The sequence below is a fragment of the Staurois parvus genome, unplaced genomic scaffold (genome assembly GCF_062004578.1).
Source record: "Staurois parvus isolate SC_StPar_1 unplaced genomic scaffold, SC_StPar_1.0 ptg000548l, whole genome shotgun sequence".
Taxonomy (NCBI): domain Eukaryota; kingdom Metazoa; phylum Chordata; class Amphibia; order Anura; family Ranidae; genus Staurois; species Staurois parvus.
The window spans coordinates 11,325,027-11,331,087 of NW_028318344.1; the positions used below are offsets into that span (position 1 = coordinate 11,325,027).

General features: G+C 47.1%; 1 protein-coding gene across 3 annotated transcripts in view; it reads right to left on the bottom strand.

The window, feature by feature from the left end:
• LOC149451179 (histone-lysine N-methyltransferase KMT5C-like) overlaps window positions 1-5,505 on the bottom strand; it is a 44,581-nt gene extending 39,076 nt beyond the window's left edge. For 2 of the 3 annotated variants that reach the window (XM_089691014.1, XM_089691012.1), the window contains exon 1: window positions 5,365-5,505. The gene's annotated coding sequence lies outside the window, so the exon portion shown is untranslated. Of the gene's footprint in view, window positions 1-5,355 lie in introns of all 3 variants that reach the window. The other variant, XM_089691013.1, reaches the window with a different exon arrangement.
• Between the last annotated feature and the right edge of the window lie 556 nt (window positions 5,506-6,061).

Sequence of the window (6,061 nt, forward strand, 5' to 3'; positions counted from 1 at the left end):
AAAACCACAGACCCCTTGCCCTACCTTCTGCTAGGGGCCCACAGGTAGGGGAGGCCTCACTGAGGCACCTTACCTGCGACTGGCTGGTGCTGGCATCTCCTGGTCCCGGTGCCTCCGACATCCCGTACCGGAGGGTGGTCGCCTGGTGCAGGTCTGTCCCCCAGACCGCTGTGCACCGCACCGCCACATTCAAATTTCGCGCCGCCGTGGTGTGAAGGCCGCGACCGGAAGCGGAAGTCGCGGCCCTGGGCGAAGCCCCGCCCCTTCCGCCGGAAACCGCCGTCTCCCGACGTCCGGCCCGGCAAAGCCCTCAGACCGCCAGCATGGGAAGGAGCGGAACTCCCCCCGATCCTCCCCAGACCTCACCACGGCCACCCCCCCTCGCCGGAGGGGGCCGGGGGGCGAAGAGCAGGTAAGTGCCCTGTCCCGTCCCCCGGGATGCACTCTCACTGCTGGCAGCCTGCCCTGGGAGGATATGCAGCCGGACACTCCGGCCTTCACTCCCGGCTGCGTCGGGCCTCACAGCCGGCTATCCGGCCCTCGGCTCCCCTATCGTCCTCCTGCGCCTCCTCGTGTCTCCCCACCGGAGGAAACACCTGAACTGAGGTCAGAGGGGAGTGGAGCTTTTTTATTGTAGGTGGAGGTGTTTCCTCAGATGGGGAGGAGCCGAGGTCTCTCAGAGTGCTGGCCTGAAAGACGGTAGGGGAAAAAACAATTATTCTCAATGGAGATGGTTCACTCCACTCCGAGTCGCCTGAATTCAAACGTTTGAAGCTTTGTTTTGTTGCTCAAATCAGGAAGATTTGCGGGCTTGAGTGTTTTTAATTAATGGGCATGCGCAATTCATGCATTTTTTGGAATGTTTTCCCGCTCAAATTAAAAAAAAAAAAAAACACGTAAACACAAAAATAATCATAAATACATATGTAATCATTAACCCTTAACACCCCCAAAAAAATAGGGTGTGTTTATATATATATATATATATATATATATATATATATATATATATATATATATATAAAACACCCTAACAAAAAATAATAAACATTTTGTGTTAGGGCTTTTTTTTTTTTTTAATTATTTTCTAACTTTTCTTTTATAAGAGTTAGGGGGCTGAGGTTAGGGGTTATTTATGATTATATTGGTGTATTTATTTTACATTTATTCATTTATCAATCATTATTAACAGCCTAACAAAAAATAAATAAAAAGACATTAACTCCTAACCAAAACCCTAACCCATAATCCTAACCCAACCTTAACTCGTTATAACCCCTTACCCTAACAAATAAATAAAATCTGATAGAAAAGCTTAAAAAGCAGAACAAAACTAGGAACAAAAGGATGCAACAGATGATATTTTTCTCTACTGGTAGGTGAATTGATTCCTGTCCAAATTGGCCCTAGTATGTGTATATATGAATGTGAGTTAGGGACCTTAGATTGTACACTCCTTGAGGGTTAGAGACTGATGTGAATGTAATATATATATAAATAAAGAGCTGCGTAAATTGACGGCGCTATACAAGTACCTGAAACAAATACTGGCCAATTAAAAAAAAAAAAAAAAAAAAAAAAAAGCTCAGCTAGTCTTACCAACCCCCTTAAGCTGCAAAGGAAGCCAGGCAGGCTTGAACGCACAGAGTGATTATGATGGTTTTCAGCATACAATTATCCCCCCATTGCTTTCGGCAGACAGTACTGCCACGGAACGTGCCCCATTCAAATGAATGGGGCAACAAAGCAACTGCAAGACAAGTTGCAAGGGTTGTGGTGTGGTATTCCCATTGAAAACCCGTGCTCGGTTTTCAGGAGGCGGCAGTATTACCTACTGAATGCCTTTCAGCCATACCTGCGGCACTCTTTGAAAAAAGATCTACCGCAGATCGTTCTTCAGGAAGCAAAATAGATGAAAATAAAACTCGGGAAACGGTAAGGGTTTGTTTACAAGGCCAGCTATAGGTTCATACTAACCAGTGGTGCACCGAAATGAAAATTCTGGTTTCCGAAACAGATACCGAAACATATGCCCATGTGGGGATGGGGAGACTCCAATTTTGTTTTTGTATTGTTTTCTACTTCCATGTATATTTTTATTTTTTTTAAATGTATGATTTTATTTCCATCACATTGGGGACCAATAGTCCCTTATGTTATAGCATATGAGTGACAGGTCCTCTTTATAGGGGGGCAGTGTGTGCAAGGAGGGAGCAGGAGAGGATCAGTGTATACAGAGAGGCTCCCTCACTGGCTGTCACTATATGTCAGTGCCGGTTTTTAAATGCAATCGCCGCCTTATTTTTTCTTCTTCACTATAGCTCACAGAATTAGCTGTCACTTTCCCCGGAGCTAAAGGAAACTTTCTTTTAACTCAGGAAAAGAAAACTAGAAGGAAACTTAGCTTGGGGAAAGTGACAGCTAATTCTGTGAGCTATAGTGAAGAAAGAAAAAAAAAAAAACACAAGCTGGTAATTACATTTAAAAACTGGCACTGACATATAGTGACAGCCAGTCACTGCCTCTCTCAGTCGTCTCCCCTCACCCCCACCTCACATCTGCAGTATACCGTCTCCTGTATTGGCTAAATTTTTCCTATTGCCAAAATGCAGATAGGACTATTTTCGGCCGATAGGTTTCGGCGGCCGAAATTTCGGTGCATCCCCAATACTAACATTTATAGGAGTACTAGATGTCAGCAAGGAGTTCTATAACCATTTAATACCCAAAAACTAAAATTTGCAGGACCTGTCAAGGAGCGCTTAGCTTGCAATGTGAAGAACATTATTATACTGAGGGTTTACTGCAGCTTAAAAGTGATTTTTCATGTCCTTGTTTACTCGTTTATAAAATCGCGTCTACAAATTCCACAGTCCCCTCCATGTATGTCAGTCCCCAAAAGTCACATCCAACCTAATGCCCCATCAGTCATACAGACACAATCGTTAGTTGAATCTAGTTAACATGTATTACAAGGATACATAACACAGGTATAGGTAGAAGTGTATTGTCATACCATTCTGAATGGCTAAAGAGCCAACACACAGCAGAGAAGAATGCACCTATGCTATAGGTCACTGCAATAAGCAATCATGAACGGTGTGTTATGGTACACTGCACTGGAGGTTGTTTTTTGCACATTGAAGTTTTAAATTGGATGCCTTAACGCAGCAAGCCTAAAGCGTCATAAAAACCTCCACAAGGCCTGGTTCACACCTATGCATTTTTTTTTGCAGAAACATAATACAGACAATTTAATGTGGTTTGCTATGGGACACATTCACATCTATGCGTTTTTCAGCCACTGCATTTTTAGAAAGGGTCAGGGCATTCTTTTTTTTAAACGCAACATGGTGCTTTTTTTGTGTTCGATGGACTTCAATGGACAAATGGCAGAAACGCATGTAGTGCATGTTTTATGCATTTTGGGTTTTTTTGCTAATAGGAATGTATGACAGTTCTGGTCATGTAGTAGGACTTGGATGCAACCATACACTCTCTGGTGCCAAAGTCGCACCCAAGTCCCACCGAGCCAAAAAAAAAAAAAAAAAAAAAGCGCAAAACATCAAAAAAAGTGTGTTAAATGAAAAACATACCAGAAAAATGCAACAATCTCAACATGCAGAGATATGAACCAGGCCTAAAAAGCAAATGTAGCAGCAAACCTTATGTCACCTTTGTTTCTTTTCCTCTTTACTGTGCAACGTTTAGAGCAAAACCATTTATGAAAGTCTGGTATGTGAAGTTTCTGCCTATAGGGTGGCTCTTTTGCCCTGCAGACTCTCCCTGGAGCCACCCTATTGTGCACTCCTGGAAAGGAACACACACACACACACTTTTGGTGATGTATTTGCCCAACACATGCGCAGCACGGGCAGCTACTGCTCTTTTGCTGTAGTGGCTGCTTGTACGGTGCATGTTTCACCCACACAGCATCTGGACTGCAGCCTGTACCGCACGTGTGCTGGGTAAACGCAGCATGCAAGCAATCATTGGACACAATCCTGGTGATTTCAATTTCTGATGTGCTTGGGGAGCAACCAGAAGTTTGGGGGAAACACTGAAAAGAGAAAAAGAGGAAAATAATCCAATAATGTACGTACAGTAAAAAGAAATCTAAAGCATCTATTTGAGTGGACTGTAATGTGAAGAGCATGAATATACTGAGTGTCTGCGGATACTTTAAGACATGCATAAGGTGAAACGAGTCCTTAGTGTGTGCCAACAAAACAAACTGCCCAGTACTAATTTATCCTTGTAGATTAGTCTCTTTTTTACCCAAATTGGAGCCCCCCCCAAAAAAAGAAACAAGAAAATTAGGGGAGGAGCTAAAGCCTACACAGGTCTATACCTATAGGGTATACTGATCCAGGTAGACAAGACCCCAGTGATGCAGTGTCCTACTACCTGCCTACAGAAAAAAAAAAATTATGCAGCTAGTCGGGTAAAAAGGGAACTTCAGCCTCACTCACAAGGGCATACTGATCCCTACACCCGTATGAAGGACCAACTTCAACCCCCCAGGATGCAGACGTGTTACAGGCAGACAGCCTGCTCAAACCAATGACAGGCAGGCGACGTCACGGATCTCCTAGCACATCCCTGACTGAACATGTGTGCAGGAACAATGCATAGATCAGTACACAGAGACTTCATCCCCAACATTACCATGAGGTGCCATGTGCACCCTCACCTCCCTCAGCAATACCATGATGTGCCCCCCCCCATCCACCATGAGGTGCCCTCTGTGCCCCCCCCCTCGAACCAGCAATACCATGAGGTGCCCTCTGTGTCCCCCTCCTTCAGCAATACCATGATGTGCTCTCTGTGCCCCCCCCCCCATCCACCATGATGTGCCCTCTATGCCCCCCCTCCTACAGCAATACCATGAGGTGCCCTGTGTCCCCCCTCCTTCAGCTATACCATGAGGTGCCCTCTGTGTCCCCCCTCCTTCAGCAATACCATGAGGTGCCCTCTGTGTCCCCCCTCGCCCTTCCAATCCACCAATACCATGAGGTGCCCTCTATGCCCCCCCCCCCGATCCACCAATACCATGAGGTGCCCTCTGTGCCGCCCCCTCCCTCCTCCAGAACTGTGAGTACACAGGGCCTCCATGCTGTACACGGTGTCTGTCGGACTGAGCTGCAATGTCACAACACGTTGGATGGACGGATCACTATGTGCGGGGGGGGGGGGGGCACTTCCCTTACCGGGGAGACCCCTGCTGGCAGGAAACCCCATCCCTTCCTTCCCTCCCGCGCCCGGCACCTCACGTTTCCGCTCCCACAATGCCTTGCGAGGTGTGCTTAGCCTGAGCTGACCCAGCCATGTCTACCCCGCCATAGACCCACTCACACGTCTTACCGAACCTCAGCACTCCTCCGCCCGTAATTTACCGATCCGCTTCCGCCCTCCTCCGACGCCTCCACCTCTCCTTTTTTTTCTATTAGCGCGTCCCTCCTAGATCAGATAGGCCGTCCTTTCCATTGGCTGACAGCTTCCTAACCGTCTTTTACGATAGGTTAATGGTGCCGCCAATCAAACCAGTCCTGGGCCTTTCTTTGGTAGACACAGACATCCGTCTAAGGCTATGAACTCCACCCACTAAGAGGGTATGACGTAGTAGGTTCTCCTGCAGTGTAGACTGTAGCCATGCGGCGGCAGACCATAACGTTACCCGGGTAACTGCCAGTTGTGTGGAACGCTGCCACTTCTAAATGTTCACTGAATATTCCATCAATGTATTTGCAGGAAATAACTGCCGTGTCTGTGCGCCTGTGTGAGGAAGACGGTGCGTTCCTTGTCACAGGCATTCCTGGTGATACTGGAGTGGGTGGGGAGGCACAGCTCCCAGTTCAGGAACGGAGCCCACAGTCTTCCCTCACTGGAGGGCTCAGAGGGAGGAGTGGACCCCCAATGTGGGGACCAAAGAAAGCCTCCCTGACCGCCACAGAGCCACACATAAAGGTCTCCAATACAGCCAGAGGGGGCAGCTCCCAGGGCAACAGCAATGCTTTGTGCATGTCAGTGGGGCCACATTGCAGCCACAAGCGTACAATGC